The sequence below is a fragment of the Hipposideros armiger genome, unplaced genomic scaffold (assembly GCF_001890085.2).
Source record: "Hipposideros armiger isolate ML-2016 unplaced genomic scaffold, ASM189008v1 scaffold_155, whole genome shotgun sequence".
In the NCBI taxonomy this organism is placed as follows: domain Eukaryota; kingdom Metazoa; phylum Chordata; class Mammalia; order Chiroptera; family Hipposideridae; genus Hipposideros; species Hipposideros armiger.
This window is the reverse complement of record NW_017731505.1, coordinates 2068889-2093773: the sequence shown is the minus strand read 5'-3', so window position 1 is coordinate 2093773 and position 24885 is coordinate 2068889. Positions and strand designations below refer to the sequence as shown.

Genomic DNA, 24885 nt, shown 5'->3' with positions numbered 1-24885 from the left:
GGTTGAGAGAGAGAACAAGTTCTCTGGTCTCTAATGATCAGGGCACTAATCCCATCATGTGGCCCTACCCTCATGAACTCATCTAAATCAAAGATTTACTACCACCCAAAGGCCCCATCTCCACATATCATTATATCGAGGGGCAGGGTATCAACATATAAATTTGGGAGGGGCACACAATTCAGTCCACAGCAGAGAGCATAGTAATGATGTCTTGATTTAATTTTTAATTATCTAATTAATACTTTGGTAATCCTTCTAGAATTTTGTTATACTGAACTCATATCACAAGTCCCTCACTGTCATGGCTGTGTAACAGGGTTTCTTGACTTCATCGCTAGTGACATTTGAGGCTGGCTCATCCTTGGTTGGGGAGAGGGGGTGGGCTGTCCTGGGCTTTGTGTGATATTTGACAGCATCTTTGGTCTCTTCACACTAGATGCCAGTAGCTTCTCCCTGAGCTGTGGCAACCAGAAATGTTTTCATTCACTGCCACATGTCACCTGGGGGGCTCAATTGCCTCACTTGAGAACCACTAGTGCAGAAGAATGAAGCGGGAAGCTGTAACTCCATGACCTGGACTCGGCTGCAGCTATCAACTTTTATCTGGGTGGGATTCAGGATACTGACTTCCCTTTTCATCTTGGCTCCAGGCCTCTTCTTTACAAGGTATCCTGAAATTAACCAGTGACCTAGTCCAATCTCTCCACCCAGTTTGTTTTTTTATTTTAATTAAAAAAAGTGACATATAACATTGTAGAAGCTTAATGTGTATAATGTGTTGATTTGATAAATTTATTTATTACAATATGATTACCAGCATAGCATTAGTTATGGTGGTAACATTAGACGTGACACCTCTATCATGTCACATAATTACCATTTTTAAATCTACATTAAAATTGATTGAGGTGCTATTAGAAAAGTCTAAAAAGGCTTCCTGGGGAAGGGTGATAATGAGCTTTGAGAGACACTTAATTAGAAGTAAATCAGTCACATGAATTTCCTCTCACCACCATCATTATGCTATGTCAAAATATCCTGTGGCATTTTTGGTATTTGGAGTTTTCATAAGAATAGCATAATAAGTATCTCTATGGCAATACTCCCAGAATAATTAAGATTGGGAAACTGATGATCAGTTCTAAACACATATTTAATTATGGCATCTAAAAGGAGACATCCTTACAAACTGACACAAAATTAGGAAAATCAATGAACATTTATCCAATCATAATTACAACTATAATTTTAACATCTGTATTAAGAATTACATATTTGAGGCTGTAGGTTGACACTGGCAGCTGAGTTTCAAAATTACTGCTTAAAATTCAAAATGAAAATCTGAAGTCTTTTCAGAAAGCATTCCCTTTCTTTCTACTGTCACAGGTGAGTTATCCATTTACTGTAATATTCTAATAAGTAAACACTACTTTGTCATTATGAAGAAAAAACTCTGTGATCAGACAAAGGTCATAACATAGTCCTGGGAGACTACGCACACTTTCACTGTACACAGTATATAATAAAACAGGGTACACTTTGAATGGCAGTAACATTCAATGACTTGGTTGTAGAAATGTTAATGTACCTTCCGTGACATCAGAATTCTGTGTAGGTATTTACAGTTTGGGAGTTAGAAGGACGAAAAGAGCAATTATTTAGTGTTTACAGAGTAGAGATGCCTGACTGCACAACATGCAATTACCATTGGGTATTAACATACATTTACCAAAAAATTAAGAAGTTAAAAAAGAAGACTGACCTATATAATCTAAGCAAAAGGATAGACTTTCGTCTTTTAAAAAGTCTTTTGAGGACTACAAATTACAAAGTCAAAACAGATTGCTACGTAGACACCTAGTGAATACATTTTGCTTGTGCATTAAAACTTTATTCAAGTTATTCATTTAACAATTTCACCCCGCTCTCAATGGTATCAGTAATAATGCTCTTCTTCATAAAGTTCCTATATACCTTTATTTCACATCATACTACATGTCATTCCCTCCAGGAAAACTTTTAAACACCAAAATCTTGGCTCATAAAAATGGCACTTTTGAAAGGGAGCAATTTCCACTCAGTCTCTGGTGGCATTATTCCAAGCTAATTTCTTCCAACAATAAAAATATGTTCACTTTTAATATGAAATTTCCACCAAAAAGTGGGGTCACATTTTGTTTTCTACTGACTACATATATAGATGAGTGGGCAGTTAAGCAAACAAAATATAAAAATTAAAATAAATGGACCAACTGTATAGAAGAGATACTTGGCTCATGGCACTTAAAAGAAAAGGCAACTAGGGTATGTTAATAGCCAGATGCTTGAGTTATTAGTGAATATGTTAAGAGAATGAAGCTGATCCTATATGACCAAGTGGAAACATATCGTTATCATTGTACTCCATTCTTTCCATCAAATACCCTAAGCCGATGGGAAATACGAGTTATACCTAGAGTCCCAATTAGAATATGATGACCAATTAACATTTTCAACAATTTACTGGGTTTAGTACAGTCATTTCCTTAACTCACACTATTTCATGAGTCCTTTACTATCAAGCTAAGTGTATGACAAGTGTTAAATTTATTAAATGACAAGACTTTTATAAGGTGCAGTTGAGAACACTATGAGAATACCCATTTGTTTTGGCTAGAAAGATACAAAGTGGATGCAGAAGTTTCTCAATGGGAAAAAGCTCAACTTGTACCTCTGCCACGTACAGTTTCCCAAAGACCTCATCTTCAAGCTTATTCTCCATGGCTTCACTAAAGAATGCAAACCAGAGAGCGAACAATAGAGCTCCAGGACATTTGGGGTTAAAAATGCAAGAAAATATTAACATGTAAGCAATAGTCCACATACTCAAGATTCATGTTAATGAATTCAATTACTGTGTATGAGATTTTCATTGACAAGGAGGGCTTTGGGCATACATACCAAATGATCACAGAAATCATTGCCTTTTCAGACTTTGGATACTTTTTTTTTTTTGTTTTTGTTTTTGTTTTTTTTGGTTTTTTTTGTTTGTTTGTTTTTTGTTTTTTTTTTTAGCTGAGCCATCCCACCACCTGTTGGCAGCTCACGGCTGCTCAGCTCGGGCTGACTCGAACCACTGTTGCTCAGAGCTCAAACTCTTGAGCGAGCTCTTAACCAACTGAGCCACTCAGCCGGCCCTAGACTTTGGATACTTTCACAGTTTAATTTGCAAAAAGAATTTTAAAAAATCATATCTTTTAACCAAATCATGTCTTGAAAACTGTTTATATAAAAAACCCAGGGAAAAGTGAACTGTTCACTGCACAAGGCCTTAAATTATATTATTACAGTAGAAAATACAGGAGGTAGAAGATAATTGAAATAACAAATACAACATTAGATTCAGATCTATAGCTCCTGTAGCTACTGAAAACATGGTTTTAGAAACTAAACCCAACATTTCCAGTACCCATAGAAACATTTAATGAAAATTTTGCCATGAAAGCCCTTATAATATCATGCTTGACATAGGAGGTAGGAAGATGTAAGAACCAGGACACGAGACATGATATTTTATCTACAAGTCCTGTTTGCTTTACTGAGAGTGTAGTTTCAAAATTCAATCCCCTTCTCCAGCTTCAGACTCAGGCTTCTTCAGTGTTATTGAGGCACTCTACAAACTTTTTCATTTGCTCAAGGAAGACACTTTCCCCCTTTGCAACAACGTGCGTCTTTGTACCACTTTAGAATGGGCTCTTCACTCAGGACTTCAGCTTTATAAAAAAGCACCACTATTTTCTGAAAGGCTTTCATAAAATGAATGTTGTCATAGCAATACTCGTGAATCTTCAGTAAAAGTCAGCTCAGACTGACCTTGGGTAGGCAAGGCACAAGTAGAGGGCTGTATTGCTTCAAGTGCTTGCTCTGCAGAAATTCCTTTTTTGGGGGGGTGGGGAAGAGGGGGAGTTCATTCCACAGTGACATTGGTCATTACACTGGACCAGACTATTCCAATGACAACGGATTTGGGGATGTTGGGGTTTTTTTTTTAATCTCCTTGACATACAAAATTATGCCCTTAGGTGGATCACCACAGGCCATCTGTTCTTGAAGTTCTTTCTGGAGTTCCTTACGAGCTGCTATGGTTTGCTGATTCTGAACATAGTCTGAGGGCTCTTTCTAGCCTGCCTCAGTAAAATACTTTGTGAAGTGTTCAACACTTTGTTTATTGACAGGAAAAGGCTTTATCAGTCTGTTATCCATGCTGACTTTCCCCAAGACTTGCAGCGACTGCACTGATATCTTTTTCACTTACCAATGATTTAAAGAGCTTTACAGCAAAAGCTGCTGAAACCCCTTTGTTAACCAAAATCTAATTCTAAAGGCTGTAAGGAATGGGTGCATTAAGTGTTCCATTAGCCAGAAGAACCCCAGTCAACATGGCCGGCTCGTTCTGCTCCGACTCCGCAAAATCCTTCAAGAATAGCAGCAGCTTTTTTCCTTCATCTTCCAAACCTTTCTCCAGGTATTTGTCATGCCTGGTTAATTTGTTAAAAACCTGAGCAAATGCTTGCATGGCCTCTAGGTCTTCTTGTGTTTCGGACACACAGGCACATCTGCACACATCATTTCATCTGCCAGGGTACCACCTGGGGCCAGCATTCCACCGGCCACCAGAACGTCAAAGGGTATTTCTCCCTATTGGCGGTAACCACGTTTTGCTCCAGAAGCATCAAGAAACATTGCTAATTGTCCAAATCAGTACCAGTTTCAGTTAAGCCTAGAATAATAAATATAGTCTTGAAATTGAGTACCGTCGAACCTCTCTTTTTCATCTCTTTTTCTGGTTTAAAAATGCTGGCCTGATAGCTTTGGCTTTTGCTGCTTTTGCTTATTTATAAAAGACACCCGAATTTAAGGCAAAGAGAAAAGAGCCAGAAATACCCGATATGGTGATGATGCGGTGGTCCCTCCTCTCAAGTGGAACTCTGGCATTTCTTTTTTTGTGGTGGGAACAATTAAGATCTAGTCTTGTAGCAACTTTGAAGTTTATAATACAGTATTGTCTGTAATCACTGTACTGTGCCTCAGATCTCCAGGACTTATTTATCTCCTGGTTGCAAGTTTGTACCTTTATACAACATGTCCCCAATTCCCCTACCCCCAGCTCCCAGTAGCCACCATTCTACCCTCTGTTTTCACAAGTTAAGCTTTTTTAGATTCCACATATAAGTGATATCACACAATATTTGTCTTTTTCCTTCTATCTGGCTTATCTCACTAAGCATAATGCCATTCATGTTGCTAAAATGGCAGCATTTCCTTCTTTCTCGCAGCTGAATAATATTCCAGTGTATGTACTACATCTTTTTTTTCTTAATTTTATTGGGGATTCGGGGAGGGGAACAGCATTGGGGAACCGGGGAAGGGGAACAGACAAGTTGCTGTCCTTTTGTTCTTCAGTCTAGTTGTGGAGGATGTCGCTTCACTGGCCCATGTTGGTATTGTGTTCATTGTGCTCTTCCTGGCTGAGGCAGATTGGTCACCGGCCATTGGACAGCCACTCACGGTACCTCTCGGCAGCCCACTGCAGCCCCACTGCAGCCTATGCCACCATACGGCAGCCCAGCTCCAGGTTGAGCTGTTGTTCACCATCTTAGCTGTAGAGGGCAGTGTCACTGGCCCATGTGGGAACTGAACCGGCGGCCCTGCTGCTCAGAGCTCATGCTGCCAAGCCAACTCTTAACCAATGAGCCATTCGGCTGGCCCCTTGTACTACATCTTCTTTACCCATTCATGTGTTGTCAGACACTGAGAGTGTTTCCATGTCTTGGCTATTGTGAATAATGCTACAATAAACATGGGGGTGCAGCTATCTCTTCAATATCCTGTTTTCATTTCCTTTGGCTATGCAGCCAGAATTAGAATTGCTGGGTTGTATGGTAGTTCTATTTTTAATTTCTTGAGGAATCTCCATACTGGTTTTTTTTCCAGAGTGGTTGAACCAATTAACATTTTCAGCCATCCATCCATCCAGTTTAAATTCTGGCCATGTGGATAGGACCTTTTTTCCTCATCAGAATAACAAAAGTTTAAAGTTTAATTCTCACCTAACTCTCTTGGGATCTGGCAGAGTTACTTAAAAAAGAATGTGCTTTATACAGGCTACTTTTGAAATTACTTAGATTGATTGAAACAGATATTAAACACGATGCATTTCATTGTCTTTACATCAACAGATATTAAAAAAAATCCACCTGATGAAAATAAGTGTTCATATATATCTTCTTTCCCAACAGACTCTCCCAAGTAAACAATCTCTTTTGCCTCCACTTAAATGAGACTTCAATAACATTTCACTAAGCTCTCCATAAGATTTGTAGCAACATTTACATTTTGTTTTCGGTGCTATCGTAATCAGTTTGTTTTTTTCAGGGAACCTATGACTTCCAAAAACTTGCTTAAGGGAAACAGCTATCAATACTAAAGGTTAGTATTTCAGAAATAAACTGAGGAAACTCTCTTATTTTCTGAAGCAAATGGAGTTAACACCTGAATTTGCTACCAAAAATATATTTTCACCGATGCTCCCTGTGAGTAAAATCAAGTCTGAAGTTCCACAAAATAAAAGCATTATGCAGTAAGTGGGCAGCAGTGGTTTAAACAAAGAAAGAAAAAACAATTATGCCCCTACACAAAAAGAAAAGTTCTCCAAGTCTCCAAGTCACTCTCAAGTGTTTGCTCACTGTGACTCAAGTTTCTTTAAGTTTCCGTGTCCAGATTTGCTAATGTTATTGTCGACAAAGTCTTTGCAAAACCAGAACATAACATTCTATGCTTATTCTCTTTCAGTAATTCTCTAATAAGTTTATTTGGAACCAAGAAATGTTATTTCAAGCTGCCAGGTCCTCAGCACAGCATGAGAAATCTGGGTTGTCTTCCATCTGCCTCGTAAATCTTTTCTCTTAATAACGATCCAGTAATCCAATTTGAGCTTACAATATACTCAGTGCTCGATCAGGCAGTGCAGAATTCAGTTTGCTCATTTGCCTCCCAAGTACCCGGGATGAAAAAGTCTTGTTATTGTCAAAGCAAACAATGTGGGTTGAAGACATAAAAGGCACTTAAAGGATAAGAAAGAAAACGAGACCCTATTTCTTCACTATGTCATCTCTCAGTTTTTATTATTAAAATGACAGCAGGACATGACTTTATTTCAATACAAAGTAGAACTTTAAAAAGAACTGACTCTGGGTGGTGAGCACACAATGTGATATATAGGTGATGTATTACAGAATTGTACACCTGAAACCTATGTAACTTTACTATCCATTGTTACCCCAATAAACTTTAATTAAAAAAAAAAAGATCTTTCGTAAATAAGGAATTTCCTCAGATGCTCCATGGATGACTTTCAAGGGTACAGGAACAGTATGTGATGCTACTGAGAGGATGCAATGATCAATCGTTAATACAAAAGCTTCCTTCTTGCCACCCTAACTTGCCGATGTTAAGCCTCACAGCTAAAACCACATTAAAGTGCCAGCATATATTTATCCCTCTCTGGACAAAATTCTTAGCTTACATTGTTGGCTCAAGATATTTTAACCAGAAGAAATATTTGGCTTTAAATCAAGTGTCCCAGGTCTCAGCTGAAAATCAGTGATATGCTGAGAACATTCCTATGGGGCAGCACTTCACTACATCTGCCTACCAGCTGCCAGAAACGTACATACCTAGAGCAAATTTTATATCAAAGAGGCAGATAATTTCAATCTCTTCGAAGAGAAAAGGCAACAGAGAGAAAACACTGCCAAGAGAGAGCAGGGAAATCCTCTCCTTGCCCTGCCCTAGACAACCCCCACCCCAGCCCAAGTCTTTATAAGTCATCCTACAATTCAGAACTCCAAGCTCAGGCTTCTCATGTTCTTGTGGCTTCTGACCTTTCAGCTGACCCACTGATAACCCAGCATAAGAGAGATTAACTAACCATATGCTGAAAGGTTCAAACATCCCTTAGGGGGTATTGAACTACATGGAGAACTCTATGTCCTGGCAGGGGAAACACAGTCTAACCCAATTTTCTTACTCTTACATGTATTTCATGGGCCTGGGAAAATGAATCTTCTTACTTGTTTTACCAAACTCCATCAAAACAAGACTAGGTGTCGCCCAAACAACTAATCAGAGCCTGGATTTTATTGTGGCTCGAGGGGAAAGCAGAAAGATCATTGACATTTTCTTGGCTCTAAAGCTACATTAGCAGTCTTCACCACCCAAACATTCCTCAAGGGATGCCAAATGTCAGGATACTTGATGTGGAAAAGGGGTATTAACTCAAAACCCCAGATATCCTCATTCTTGTTTTGAAAAATCAATTGACATATATAAAGATACTCATCCACATAGACATTGTGCTACACTTGTTCTTAGTGCCTTCTTAGAGTTCAATCCAAAACATTGAGCTAATTCTCAAAGCCCTCTTCTAATGCCAGGAAATCTATGCATTATCATCAGCAGGAAGCTACTGCTCAATCTCCAGACGCTGCCTTCTTGGTAACCTCCCTTCTAAACCAGGAGCTCTCTGTCTTCCAAAGAAGCCAGCATCCAACACCAGGATGGCAAAGAGCCACAGTCCCTTTCTCATAGCCTCTTGGTCAAGGTGCCAAGTTTTCCAACTCATCTCTCCTAATCATTAGTGGCATTATCAGTTTCAATCAGTCGTCTACTTTTCATTCCCACCACCCCTATTTTAGTTCAAGCCACAATCTTGTCTTCCTTGCATTATCACAACAGCCTGTTTTATTTTGTTTCGGTAAAAGTTATTGAGGTATAATTTACATAGCACAAAATTCACCCCCTCTATGTGTACATTTCAGTGGTTTTTAGTAAGTTCACCGAGTCATGCAACCAACACTGTAACATTTCCATCACCCCAAAGAGATCCCTCTTTACTATTTACAGTTAATCCTTGTTCCCACCACTAGCCCCTGACAACCACTACTCTTTTTTGTCTCTATAGATTTGCCTTTTCTGGATATTTCATATAAGTGGAATCATAAAATATATGACCTTTAGTGATTGGCTTCTTCCATTTAACTTAGCATAATGTTTTCAAGGCTCATCTATGTTGTAGCATGAATCAGTACTTCATTCCTTTTAATGGCTGAATAATATTCCACCATATGGATAAACCATATATTGTTTATTAGTTTTACACACTGATGGATATTAGGGCTGCTTTCACTTTTGGATTACTATGAATAATGTTGCTATGAACATTCACATACAAGTCTTTAAGTGGGCATAAGTTTCATTTCTAGGGTTGGAATTGCTGGGTTATGCAGTAACATTTTTGTGCAGCCATCTCTAAACTGTTCTACGTATCTCATGTCTTGATCCACTTCAAGACCTTCTCTCTTCTACAGCTAGAGTGGTCTTTTAAAAGTGAAAATCCAGGCATTGTTTGGCCTGGTAGCAGTCCAGAAACTTCCCATTGTTCTCAGATTAAAACCCAAACTGCTACATTGCTTATGGAATCCTGCTTGATCTGCTCTCACATCTGTGGCCTCTAATTCTGTTCCTCCATTTCACCTGGCCCCTTCCCCCTCTCTGTTTCAGCCAGATTAAATTTTAGTTTTCTAAACAGACTGTGATCTCTCAAGGCCTTACTTTGGCTTTTCCCTCTACCTAGAAACCTCCTTGCCTCTAGGGTTGTAGATCATAAGGCAGCTCTGGCGTTAGATACCTGAATTCGCCAATTAAAGCTGTTTGATGCTGGGAAAGTCACATCTCTGTGCAAGAAATTCCCCACCTTTACACTGAGGATTAATAACGGATCCTGACTCCTAGGATCTTTGGAAGGATTAAATGTGTTACAATGTGTGAAGCCCTCCCTTAGAACAGTTCTCACTGACAGTGATGGCCAATGAATTCTTCATGTTTTGGCTTAGATTTGACTCCTTTTAGAAGCCTTCACTAACCCCTTATCCATGGGCTTGCTCCTTTAAGTGTTTCCAAAGCACCGTTCTTGTTGCAGCATATGATCATTGCCATCATATTGTCATTGACTTGTCTGTCTTCCCATAGCAGTTTCTGAGATTTGTAAGGCAAACTAAACCACTTCTATCACGTCTGTCACATGCGTCTCACACAGCATGGCTCACAGTAAGTAATCATTAAAATATTTGCTGAACTGAAAAATTGGGCTAGATATTCTCTATGTTCCACCCATTCTCACCTTTGTTTGTCTAGTTCTTTCTTCTTTGGATACCTCCATGAACTGCCTCATCCAGGCTACTGACCAACTGCAACTTGGTTGGGTTTGGCCACGAGGAGGCTCTGGCCAGAGATAGATGGATGGGTGGAAGAAGAAGTCATGGTAATTACCCTTCCCACTTCCTCCCTGCTGTGGTGCTGCCAGCGGTTGCATCCTGCTACAGGCATGGCTCCTTTCAGGACATTCCACTTCCACAGCTCTAGCTCTCTCTGGTGCCCCCCAAAACATCTCCTTCTCTCCCCACTTCAGACCCAGGAGTGCTCTAGCAGCTCCCTGCTATTGGCAATCTCTTGGTGCTCTGCTATTCCTCCATCAGCCCTTCAACCCTGTCCAATCCTCTAAAAAATTCACTACTCACTCTCCTCATAAGCCCGTTTGAGTGTGTCATCCGCTTCCTTTTGGGACCCTAACTGGTACAATGACTGAGAACAGCCATTATTGCACACTCCACATTCTTGCTGGGGGCTTGGGTGGCAGAAGGGCTGGGGGGACTCTTTGCTGTGTTTTGTTGGAGAGGTGGTGGTGGGAAAAATATGATTTCACTATTAAAATACTTGCGATGTTTACAGTTCTTATTTTTATATGTATACATGTCACTTGCCATATGCTCAATGGTTTCCATATGGATTGTTCTTAAAGCATTTTACTAGTGGATCTTGCTTTCCAGTGCACTCTGTAGTGGAGACTGGGTAGCAGCATTGGACTTGATTAATGGAAAATCGTAGTCCACCCAGAGTGCTAAGTCGCTTCAAGTATCACAGTTCTTTCCAATTCCAGCTAATGGTACATTTCCCAGGCTATTATTTTCTAGTTCTATTTGAGAAACAATGCTGGATATGTGATAGCATCAGTTCCATTATAGGAATAGGCTGTAGACAGCCAAGTCTACAGCCAAGACTCTGAAACCAGGGAAGATCTGTAGGTCCAAAGCCCACCTCCCAGGCACCTGTGTCTCTTATGTTACCTGTCAACATATCCTGAGCACACACTCCTTACACAGAGTGGTCTTATTTGCTCAGTTCCCAAGAAATAGGAGGCTTGGACTGAACATTCAAATCATTTCTAACTGTTGCTTTGTGTCAGAAAGGTGTCTTTTTGCATATGAACTTAGACTTATAAACCATCACGCACAGGACTTGGCATTATTACCCAATTTGTATGATTTAAAATGATTCTCTAGTATGATCAAAGCTCAGATTTCAAGAGCTCTAACTAAACCACGTTGTTGAAGCCATCAAAATTTGTCATGCAGTAAATGTGCAAGGCTACACAGAGGGATTGGTGAATTTTTTAAAAGTGCATATTCCAAAAAGATAGCTGCATTGGTTTCCTATGGCTCCTATAATAAATTACCACAAATTTAGTGGCTTAAAACCAAGCCAACTTATTATTTTACAGTTCTGGGGGTCAGCCGTCCCAAATGGGTATCACTGGGCTAAATATAAGGTGTCAGCAGGGCAGTGTTCTTTCTGGAGGCTCTGGGGAGAATCTGTTTCCTTGCCCCTTGCAGCTTCTGGAGGCTTCTTGCATTCCCTGGCATCTTCAAAGTCAGCAATGGCTGGCAGAGTCTTTCTCACATCATATCACTCTGACACTGTTTCCATCCTCACATCTTCTCTGCTTCTCCTGCCTCCTTCTTTCACTTATAGGACCCTATAACTACATGGAACCCACCTGGATAACCCAGGATAATCTCTCCATCTCAAGACCCTTAACCTAATCACATCTGCAAAATCCCTTTTGTCACATAAGGTAACATACTCATAGGTCCCAGAGAGTAGGATGTAGATGTCTCTGGGGGAGAAGGGGGGCGCACTGTTCTGCCTACTACAATGCCTAATTAATTAAGTAATTAAGTAATTACATGCAATTCTAGAAATGTTTGTCTTTGTTGTTATAAATAATGAAAAATGGTGAAAAGGAAAACTATGATATGAATATTTTTAGTTTTCCCTAAGCCTATTACAAAAACTCTAGACACATTCTGTTGCCTTGATATCTTTGCATATTAAACGCAGATAAAAATAACCACTTCAAAAGGTTTTAATTTTTGAATTTTAAATTACTAATACAGGTAAAATTACTGATGTAAGAGAAAGTGCTGAAAAATAGTCCCCTATTTATTACATGTCATATCTATCTATCTATCTATCTATCTATCTATCTATCTATCTATCTGTATGTATGTGTGTGTGTGTGTGTATGTTTTCCCTGAGTGAGGAAGCATAAATATTTCAGAAGGAATAATTAGGAACGTTTACGTTTCAGATGTTATTTTGTGATTTGGAATGCTCCAGGAAATAATTTCAGTTGTATCCTCTCATCTTCAAAATTAACACAGAGGAAACATATTTTTTGAGACTACATGCAATGTTCACTTAAGTAGTTTTGGGTTTGGCTCTCTACAAGAGAGGAACTAGAAAATTTTTCTGGTTTCTGTGGTGGAAGCTTTGAATTCTTCCCCAAATTCACAAGCCAACCATCATATGCGATTATCCATTTCAGCAACTGAGAAGGGAACTGGAAGATTTGAAGAAGGCCAGGTTGTACTTCTTAGTGCCATAAAGGTGTCAGAGCTATTCACTGAGGACAGTGACATAAATGGCTACCAACAAAACTTAACATAAATCGAAGGGTAAAATTTATATTAATTAAAAGATTAACTGATTTCCAGGTCAAGGGACAAGGGTGGTGTAATCAGACAGGGCAGCTGCTTTTGTGGTGCTTACATTCTAATGGAGGATACGAGGGAAATAATACACCAATAGATAAGTGAGCCAATACATATGCAAGCAGTATAATTCCTAGAAGGGTAAATAAATGCTATGGGGACCGTGATAGACACTACACTAAGGGAAGATGTCTCTGGAGAGGAGACATTTGAGCTGTCACTTGACGATAAGCAGTCCATGCTGTAGGTTCTTAAAAGTCCAGGTCGCTATGGCCCCTCTCCTCACCTCCAGAGTGGGGTACTACTACCGAGGGTGAGCAAGCCAATCAATTGGAATACAGGGAGCAAAGATCAGAACCTCTATTTGTATTTATTTTTATCTAGAAAATGAGAAAGAAATTAAAATTTGCTAATATTTCAGTTTTCACATTGGCCCCCTACACTTGGTTCCCAGGACAGATGTTACCTTCACTCTGGAGTAGTGCACTGTTTTGCCTTTTATGAAAACCTAGTTAAGTGATTTTAGAGATTATATTATCTAATTGTAACTAGAATAAACCTCACATAATGGACTAATGGCTTTAAAAGTTTTCTGTGAGGACACCATGGGTTGAGGTAATACTATTATTGTAGTCTCAAGTTAGTAAGAAGAAAATGTCAGAAGCAACTCTTTTCCTCATCCAAGCAGCCCATCGTCAGCCACCTCACGACTCTTTATTCATAGCCAAGGGTAACTCAGCCACAAATATTTAACATTATCAAGAAATCCATGTAAAACATGTATTGACAGCCACTTCCATTACAGACAAGTCTTACCCAGCCTTCCCACAGGACGAAGCCATCGCAGTGGGCAACACATGTAAAACTATTATTTATTTACTTCATCTTTATGCCATTATGTTTCATAATATACAAAATATTGGCTCCTGATTCATCTGTATAATTTATACATCGATATGCATATATTTAGAAGCTGTGTGCATTTATTGTTATTAATACTTGTAGGCTTGCATAATCAAACACACTTTATGATCACTGTTCTAAACTATTTGGTAGTTTATGGCCCTTGTCAGAGACTGTCAGCAACCATACGTGGGACAGCCCAGCTCTGAACTCTGAAACAGATTTTCAGGAGGGTGTGAAGTTTTGAGCATAATTAAGGTGCCAAGAATCACATAATCCAGCAGAATCTGGGTGGAGTGGAAATTCTCTAGTGCTTTGGAAGGAACATTCCAGTTCCAGCTAGAAGCTGCAGGGAATCTGAGACGATCCCTGAGGCAATGATATAATTCCTGTGCCTTCGGTTCATACAGGAGAGTGGCCAAGATTCCTCTGCAAATCCATTTCTCAAAAAGAGAGTTCCGTGAGTCTACGGGGTCTGATCAGTGACAAGTTTCATGTGAGTGAGTGTGTGTGTTCATGCTTGCACACATGTGCACCAAAGTGACACCAACTGAGTTTCCTCTGGCCCCTTGTGATTTCATCAAACACCTTTGAATCGCTTTGATGCTTGCCTTATTTGAACATTGGATAAAGGAGTTCATAAAAGAGACTGTTACTTTCTTTGGTCAATAGCCAAGAAAATCCGAAATATAACTGTGTGCACCTTTAGAATGAAAAGAGTTAAATGTATTTTTAAGTGTACGTGTGTGTTTTACTTTAATGCTATTGATGCAATAATTTGCAATTTTGTTTGTCCTTAAGTATAGGCATTGGATGCATCAAGCTTTCAGATGCTCTAACACAATCAACTGCCTGTGGTAAAAAGTAGCTGGCAATCTGTAAGGATTTCTTGGTGATTAGATCATGGATGCTTTGACATGTATTCCCAGGAGAAAAGGGACAGTAGAAATTCAAAAGTGCCCCAAGCCTTCCCTATTATATTCCACATTTATCAAAGTAATAAATGTCCTGTCAAAGGATTTTTCTCTCAATCCCTTTCCTGCTCCTTTTGTCCCCTCTTCAGCTAGATACACACACCCACTCCTTGGAACACAGATCAACTCATCCCAGAAACACGAACGGGGTGGTCTTATCTAAGACTTAGCCAGTGATCAGTATTTTAAGAGATACGGTGCATTTCGTTCCCATTTTTCTTCTGTATCTATACCATCCCAGTCTTTGAAGTGTAATGCCACATAAAGAACACGAATAAAAGCATCCTGTGTGTGTAAATGTATGCGTGAGTGTGTGTGTTTAGGTTATGGTGCCCAACCCCTCTGAAAAGATAGATACCTTCATGGAAGCTCTCTTAGGAAGTCACTGCTCCAGGCATTTGAGCTTTGGTGGTGGTGGTGGTGGTGGTGGTGGTGGTGGTGGTGCGCGTGTGCGTGCCCACATTGGCAGAAGGTAAGAACAGGCTTTCATAGAAAACTTTCCCACACTGTGAGAAAGAAGATATGGTCAAAGCCTCTTGAATTACTAAACAAATTCTACTTGAGGGCCCATACAAGTCACATGAAACTTATGAAAGTGGCTTGAATAACCCATGAAAATCCTACATTTGGACCTGATTATTTATTCCTTGGAAAATCTCTTCTATCCCTTTCTTATTTTTATGAAATCTACCCTGAAGGTAGATTCTGGATTTAAGGTTCAGGGAATCTATGAGTTCCAAATCTATTTTAATAAAAACATTTCCAGTTCTAAGCAACTCAGAGGTCAGTGGCAAACTATCTAGGTAGGTGGCAGTTCGGAGTGGGACCACACAGGTTTGACAAGCTTTGAGGAGGAAAGGGGTAATGGATGGAGCTACTCAATCACTTTGGCCTCCACTTTCCTCTCCCCAGAGACCTACTGAGTCATTTCAATCTTTGAATATTGAGGTCCTAGTGGATTTCCTCTGCAGCAGACAACTTCCCAGGGGCCTTTGAAAGCCCAATGTCCTAAACCAAAAGCACAGAAACTCAAGCAACCCCCTCTCTTGTCATCACAATAAACATGTACCACAATAGGATGGTTTAATTTATTTTCCATGTGGAAGATTTTATTAAGTTTAAAGTAGACTGGGTACACAGTTCTTTCCTGCAGCTGCAGTTTATGATGAGGGTAACCCAAAACACATGACCACACGATAAAACAATGTAATGCAGCACTGCAAGAATTCCAAGTGGACAGAAGGTTGGAAAGCAATCCTTTGTATAAATAAGAGCTGGCCTCACAATGGTAGATGCTCGTAGATTTAAAAATCCAAAGAAATATGCACTTTCCCCAGGATTTCATTGTTAGGATAATAATCATAATTCCAAATGCTTTTACACAAATATTGTCACATGAAGGGCCTGGACATCTGTCATGCTCCGGCACCATCTATTTGAATGTAAATCTGGAAAACTCTGGAGGGACTTTTCATTTTTGTGAAGACAAATTCAAAAAAGAGTCCAGCATTTCTCTTTTCGGTCTTGCTGTCAGGTCACCGACCTACTTCCTTCCTTCTGATGCTAGCCCAAGTGGAAGGAACTTCTTAGATGACTTCTGCAGGTTCCTCATTCCCCTGCAGCCCATTGCCTCTTCCTGGCCAGTCCAGACACATGTCTCCAGGCCCCCCAGGGGAGGGAAACGTAGCACTGTCCCCTCCACCACCACCACCACCAGAGGCCTGATCCAGCACTGAGGAAACTTACAGCATGTTCTTTCTTGCTCACAAGCTTAATCCTCTCATAATGCATGAAATAATAACAGATAAAAATAGCATTTTAGAAAATGTTTTGGATGACAAATGCAGGCATTGGACTAAGCGTGAAATGGTGTGATTTACTGGAAAGAGAATATAGTTTTCAGCTAGAAGGCTTGATTCACTGTCCTCACTCTGCCATTTACCAGCTAGGGGAACTTGGGCAAGTCATTTGGTCTCTCTAAGCCTCATGATCCTTCTAATCTTAAAAAAGACCAAGGATATCTCTCCTACCTTTCATACTGTGTTTGTAAGAATTGGATTATTTGTAAAGTGCTGTAGTTGGGTTACTTATTGGTGTACAGTCATTGGTTACTGTGCTGAAGAAAGTTAGAGCAAAAAGGTACTTCTTAGAAATGACTTAGTAAAACCAGTTCATTTTCTGGATGAGTGATCTGAGGCACAGAGGGGGGAAAAAAGCAGTTTGTCATGATTACACAGTGGGTGTGTTTTTGAGATACAAAAGAATGACCTGTGTCCTCACTATAATAATTTCCATGATATCTCTATGGAACCAGTTTATAGAACTTGACAAGAATATTTCTTCTACAGCCACTCCTTTCAAACATTCTTTGTTCCAGCTCCCTTTTCCTTTCTCCGAGATATCCCGGGAGATCTTTTACTTGCCTGCTTATTCTTCTATTTGTAAATGCCCAGGCCAGCCCAGCTGAAAACGTCAATCTCATATTCAGTTTATCATGAGCTCTTCCTCTGGGCCCACAGTACCCTCCCTCGGCCTGAGGGCTCTGAATAGGGGGAGAGCTTTGATAACGTCTTTCACACAGCCCTCTTCTGGGTTCTTTTTCCTGTTTGATGTCCCAGGCTGGGGGTGGGTGGGTGGGTCGGGGTAGTGGTACCTGACACTCCTGATAGAACAGGTACCTTTGTTGTCTTCTCTGTTAACTATTCCTGCTGCTCTGCAGAGGCCCTTTGCATGCATGAACACAAACGCTCCCTCTGACCTGAAGTTCATGGATATATTTTTCCAGAGGCCCCTTGGAATGGATCTTCCCACTACACAGTTCTTAAACGTGAAAGAAACACTTCAGTTTGAATCCATTTCAAATACTGCCTTTGGCAGTGACGATATAGCCTCATGTTGCCTAATTAGGCAGCCATCGTGGGTGAGGCGATGGCTCAAGCCCAAGTACCTTTCGTTGTGTTTGTCTGACTCATAGGAAACCCAATTCTCTTGGCTTCCCTCAGAGTGAATGCTCCTCGGTCTCTGTCTTACTCTCTCTCCAGTGATGGTCCTGTACTTTAGTCCCAGAGAAGAAATCAGCAAGTCTGTTACATAGACAAATGGCCAACTATGGGGTGAGATGCCACCCTCCATCTCTAAGAATGATTCTCTAGACCGTTCCCCATCACTTGACTTCTACTTTAGAGATATTCTCTGATGATTCTCCAGTGCATTCACAGACTTTTACCTATTAGGTTGAGGGAGGTGGTAAGGAGATTGCAGCAATGTGGGGCCTCCCCACTCTCATTAAGTTCTATAGAATTCATGGGAACATTTGGCAACTGTTTTCATCCTGGTGTCTCTATCTGCTCAAATCTGCTGTTGAGCCCCTCTACTTATTTTTCATTTCAGTTATTGTACTTTTCAACTCCAGAATTTCTATTTGGCTCTTTATAAATTTATTTTTTATTTAAGTATAGTTGGCATACAATCTTATATTGGCTATATTAGTTTCAGGGGTATAATATAGTGATTTGACATTTCTAACCTTACAATGTGATCACCCCACTATTTCTAGTAATCATCTGTCATCGTGCAAGCTTATCATGATATTATTGACTATATCCCTCTTCCCCTTTTTACCCACCCTTCCCTTCTGGTAATGATCCCTCTGTTTCTGTTTTGTTTTGTTTTATTTGTTTGTTTTGTTTTTTTACATTCCACATATAAATGAAACCATATGGTATTTGTCTTTCTCTGACTGGCTTATGTCACTTAGCATAATGTTCTCTAGGACCATCCACGTTGGCACAAATAGGAAGATTTCATTCTTTTTTATTTCTGCATAATATTCCATTGTATATATGTACCATTTCTTCTTTATCCATTCATCTATTGATGAACACCTAGGTTGCTTCCATATCTTGGCTATTATAAATAATGCTGCAATGAACATAGAGGTAAATATTTCTTTTCAAATTATTGTTTTCCTTTTCTTTGGACACTCAGAAATGGAATTGCTGGGCCATATGGTATATCTATTTTTAGTTCATTGCAGAATCCCCATACTGTTTTCCATAGGGGCTGCACCAGTTTGTAGATCCACCAGCAGTGTACAAAGGGCTCCCTTTTCTCCACATCCTTGCCAATACATATTATTTGTTGATTTAAAAAAAAAAGATTTTATTGGGGAATTGGGGTAGGGGAACAGCGTTGGGGAATCAGGGAATGGGAACAGACAAGTTGCTGTCCTTTTGTTCTTCAGTCTAGTTGTGGAGGACGTCGCTTCACTAGCCCATGTTGGTATTATCATTGCGCTCTTCCCGGGTGAGGCAGTCGCTCGCCGGCCATTGGACGGCGGCTCATGGCAGCTCACGAAAGCACACACCAGCTGCTGGCCAGCCCCACTGCAGCCCACGCCGTTGCCTGCGACTCACCGCAGCCCAGCTCCAGGTCGAGCTGTTGCTCACCATCGTAGCTGTAGAGGGTGCAGAGTCACTGGCCCTCATGTGGAATCTGAACCAGGGCCCTGCTGCTCAGAGCTGGCATTCCAAGCCAACTCCTAACCAATGCGCCACTCAGCCGGCCCTATTTGATACTAGCCATTCTGACTGTGTGAGGTGGTATCTCATTGTGGTTTTGATTGGCATTTTCTTGATGATTAGTGATGTTGAGCATCTTTTCATATGTCTGTTGGCCATCTCTATGTCTTCTTTGGAGAAATGTCTTTCCATGTCTTTTCTGCTCATTTTTATATCAGATTGTTTGTTTCTTTTGTTATTGAGTTGTATGAGTTTCTTACGTATTTTAGATATCAACCCCTTATCAGATATACAATTTGTGAATATCTTCTCCCATTCAATAGGTTGTCTTTTTGTTTTGTTAAAGGTTTCCTTTGCTGTGCAGAAGCTTTATAGTTTGAAGTCACATTTGTTTATTTTTACTTTTGTTCCCCTTGCTCCAGGGGATGTATCCAGAAAGATATTACTCAGACTGATGTCAAATAGTTTATTCTTATGTTTTCTTCTAAGAGTTTTATGAAAATAATAAGACACTGAAGAAAGAAATTGAAGAGAACACAAATAAATGGAAGGACATACTGTTCTCATGGATTGGAAGGATTAATAGTGTTAAAATGACCATACTAACCAAAACAATTTACAGATTCAACACAATTCCTATCAAAATACCAATGTCAATCTTCTCATAACTAGAACAAATAATCCTAAAATTTATATGGAACCACAAAATACCCCAAATAGCCACAGCAATCTTGACAAAGAAGAACAAAGTTGGAGGTATCATGCTCCCTGATATAAAACTATACTACTCGGCTATGGTAATCAAAACAGTATGGTACTGGCATAGAAAAGGCACATAGATCAATGGAACAGAATAGAGTGTCCAGAAATAAATCCTCACTTATATATTCAAATAATCTATGACAAAGGGAGTAAAAATACACACTTGAGTAACAACAGTCTCTTCAACAAGTGGTATTGGGAAAACTGGACAGATACATACAAAAAGGAAAAAAAACTGGACTACTCTCTTACACTATATTCAAAACAAAAATAGGTTAAAGACTCAAATGTAAGTCCTGAAACTATTTGGCTCTTTTAAAAAATGATTTATAGCTCTTTGTTAATATTCTCTATTTGGTAAGTCATCATCCTCATACTTACCTTTAGTTCTTTAGACATGGTTTCCATTAGTTCTTTGACCATATTTAAAATAGCTGACTTTAATATGATATCAATAGATGTGGAAAAAGCATTTGACAAGATACAACATCCATTTATGATTAAAACTCTCAATAAAATGGGGCTAGAAGGAAAGTACCTCAACATTATGAAGGCCAAATATGACAATATCCTCAGCTAATATTGTACTGAATGGTGACAAACTGAAAGCTGTTTTTCCTCTACGATCAGGAACAAGTCAGGGATGCCACCTGTCACCACTGTTGTTCAATGTAGTATTGGAAGCTCTAGCCAGAGCAATCAGGCAAGAGAAAGAAATAAAAGGCACCCAAATTGGGAATGAAGAAGTCAAATTATCACTTTTTGCAGAAAACATGATTCTTTATATAGAAAACCCTAAAGACTTCACCAAAAAGCCACGAGAAACAATAAACAAATACAGTAAAATTGCAGGATATGAAATCAATGTATGAAAATCCATTGCATTCCTGTATACTAACAATAAAGTTTCAGAAAAAGAAATGAAGTAAAAAACAATTCTTTTTGCAATGGCAGCAAAAAGAATAAAATGCCTAGGAATAAACTTAACAAAAAATGTGAAGGATCTATACACTGAAAACTGTCAGACATTATTAAAAGAAATTAAAGAAGACACAAAGAAATGGAAAGATATTTTGTGTTCATGGATTAGAAGAATCAACATACTTAAAATGGTCATATTACCCAAAACAATACACAGATTTAATGCAATCCCCATCAAGGTTCCCAAAGGCATTTTTTTAAAAGAAATAGAGCAAAAAAATCTTCACATTTGTATAGAATCACAAAAGACCCCGAATAGCCAAAGCAATCCTAAGAAAAAAAGGAACAAAGCTGGAGGTATCACACTCCCTGACTTCAAATCAAACTACAAAGTGACAATAGTCAAAACGGCATGGTACTGGCAGAAAAACAGACACACAGACCAATAGAATAGAATTGAGAACCTAGAAATAAACTCACATACATATGGGCAGATAATTTTAGACAAAGGAGACAAAAACATACAATGGAGAAAAGACAGCCTCTTCAATAAATGGTACTGGGAAAATTGGAAAGCCATGTGCAAAAGAATGAAACTAGACTGCTATCTGTCACCAGATACCAAAATTAATTCAAAATGGATCAAAGACTTAAACATAAGACTTGAAACAATAAATTGCATAGAAGAAAGCACAGGTACTAAACTTATGGATCTTGGGTTCAGGGAGGATTTTATGAAATTGACCTCAAAACAAGGGAAGCAAAAGCAAAAATAAATGAATGGGACTATATCAAACTAAAAAGCTTTTCTGCATGGCAAAAGAAACATCAACAAAACAAAGTGGCAATCAACCAAATGGGAGAAGATATTTGCAAACATCACCTCTGATAAGGGGCTAATATCCAAAATACATAAAAAATTCATATAACTCAAAAACAACAAAAAACAAACAATCCAATTAAAAAATGAAATGGTCAGAGGACCTGAAGAGCCACTTTTCTCAAGAAGACATACAAACAACCACCAGGTATATGAAAAAATGTTCAACTTTACTAGCTATTTGGAAAATGTAAATCAAAACCACAATGAGATTCCACCTCACACCTGTTAGAATAGCTATAATCAACAAGACAAGTAATAGCAAATGTTGGAGAGGCTGTAGAGGAAAAGGAACCCTCATACACTGCTGGTGGGATTGTAAATTGGAACAACCACTTTGGAAAACATTATGGCGCGTCCTCAAAAAATTAAGAATAGAATTACCATATGACCCAGCAATCCCTCTCCTGGGTATCTACCCACAAAATCTGAAAACATTTATCCGTAAAGATATATGTGCTACAATGTTCACTGCAGCATTATCCACGGTGACCAAGACATGGAAACAACCAAAGAGTCTTCAATAGATGATTAGATAAAGAATATGTGGTACATGTATACAATGGAATATTACTCGGCCATAAGAAAAGATGAAATAGTGCCATTTGCAACAACATGGATGGATCTTGAAATTATTATGCTAAGTGAAATAAGTCAGACAGAAAAAGTTGAGAACCATATGATTTCACTCATATATGGGATATAAAACTGAAAGCAGCACAGGGATAAGACAAACAAATGAAGGAACAAAAATTTATAGACACAAACAATAGTTTAGTGGTGACCAGAGGGTAAGGGGGGAGGGGGTGGTAGATGAGGTAAAGGGAGCAAATATATGGTGATGGAAGGAGAACTGACTCTGGGTGGTGAGCACACAATGTGATATATAGATGTATTACAGAACTGTACACCTGGAACCTATGTAACTTTATTAACCGTTAGCACCCCAATAAATTTAATAAAAATTTATATATATATATATATAAATATATATATATAAAATCAAATAGCTGATTTAAAGTCATTGTTTAGTAAAGCCAAAATCTGGCTTCCTCACAGAGAGTTTCTGTTGACTTTTCTGGTTCCCCCAGTGGATGGCCCATACTTTATTATTTTTTTGCATGTCTCATAATTTTTATTGAAAAGTAGACATTTAAAGTAATATTATGTAGTAACCCTGGAAATCAGATTCTTCCCTTTCCCTGAGATTTGTTGTTATTGCTACATTTGTTGTCATTGCATTTTTTTTAGTGACTTTTCTGAACTAATTGTGTAACGTCTGTTTTGTTGGTCATTTATGCCACTAGGGCCTCTGCTCAGTTAGCTTGTAGTGAACTAATGATTGGACAGAGATTTCCTTAAATGTCTGGAATCAATAAGTCACCCAGTCTTTGCTGAGGAGCTCTCTGTACAGGTTGGATCATACCTTCAACACTCAGCAAAGCAGTTTACAACTTGCCTTAGCCTTCACTTCCTGTTTGCACAGAGCCTCAATGTTGGCCAGAGGTCAGAGTTTAGTGCCTCTTCTCAGGTCTTTTTTGAGCATATATACAGCCCATGAATGTAGCTCTCCAGATTCCCAGAAATATGTTGCAGTCTTTCAAATCTCCCTGTGGATACCTCATTCTCCATCTTTTCCTGTAACATTTTTTTGGTTAGCCTATTATATACCTCAACTGATATCTACAGCCTGAGGTAGCTGAGATGTTCAACAAATGCCTCTAAGTGTTTTAGACGAACATCCCAGTGCAAAGGCTGTTAGCACTATGTAAGCTCTGAGTCAGGGAAAATAAAGACAGCTGTGTGAGTGGGGCCTTCCAGGCAAACGACAGACAGGTCAGAGACAGTTCTACAGGAATGAGACTCTGAAAGAGATCTAACTGTATTTTTTTCCCCTACAGGAGCTACCAGGTGGCTGTTTTCCACAGTGATTGTGGGCTGTTCACAGCTGAAGAGGCGGGGATAGGAGCAGTGCAACTAAAATGACACAAATGTCACTGTTCTTACCAATATTTACTCCTTTTTCTTGAAGAAATGCTCTTGGATTGTTGCAAGCCTTTGGTTAATTTGCAGAGTTCTGAAAAAGTTCATTCTGACCATATTTTACCAGTGTTATCATTTAATCTCTTACAGAGGAGAGAATTTTTGGAGGTCCTTCGTTTGCTATTTTCACAGACATCCAGTTCTCGCTTGGGGTCTTTAACAGTAACTGACACAAAAGAAATGGATCTCTTTAACAGCCTGTTACATGTGCTGAGCATATATCTGCTTTCATTCTGTTATACAACTGCAAATGATACTTTTTGACTTCATTCACATGGCAGCTCAAAGGTCGCAGCTTTTGGTCACAGGTAAGGAGGAATAGTGATTAGCAAATACGTTAGTGTTCTATTTATACTTTAGCAGTCAACCGCTACAATAGTTTTGAATTGTGGTTTTCTCACTATATTAAACTCGCCACTCTTAGAGATGGCATCATCTTGCATTCCCAGAACAGGTCTAGACTTAGTCAAAGTCTTCTCCTGGCTCTTCCCAGAGCAGTCCGGCTGCTAATGACCACTAATGGAACCAAGGTCCTTGTGTGGCATCTCTAAAATTACTGCTGTCACACACTCCCTCTTAGACATCCTCCACTTTCAACCTAACAGAGATTTTATATCTATGTCTATGTCTGTATCTCTATCTATATCATTGGGTCTAATTCCCTTACTAATATTTCTTTCCCTGGATGACTCATTTCCTTCTTGTACTTGGACAGAGTATGAGAAAACCGAATAGAGCTCTATGTCACTCTGTAGGCCTGGTGTGGGTGTTCTAGGGCTCTCAAAGTTCAGTAGGAAGGATTGCTCCCTTAATCAAAAACAAGAACCAACATTTTCTTAGGTCCTGGAGGATGACACCGAGGTGAAGAGATCACAGGGGCTGCCATCCCTTCAGATCAGCTCACTTTTCCTTCCTGACTTTGCTTTCATTCTGGTCATGGAGACTTATCC

At 39.3% G+C, this 24885-nt stretch overlaps 1 pseudogene; it reads right to left on the bottom strand.

Moving 5' to 3' along the window:
* Window positions 1-3601: 3601 nt before the first annotated feature.
* Window positions 3602-4715, bottom strand: LOC109387365 (basic leucine zipper and W2 domain-containing protein 1-like; annotated as a pseudogene).
* Window positions 4716-24885: the final 20170 nt, after the last annotated feature.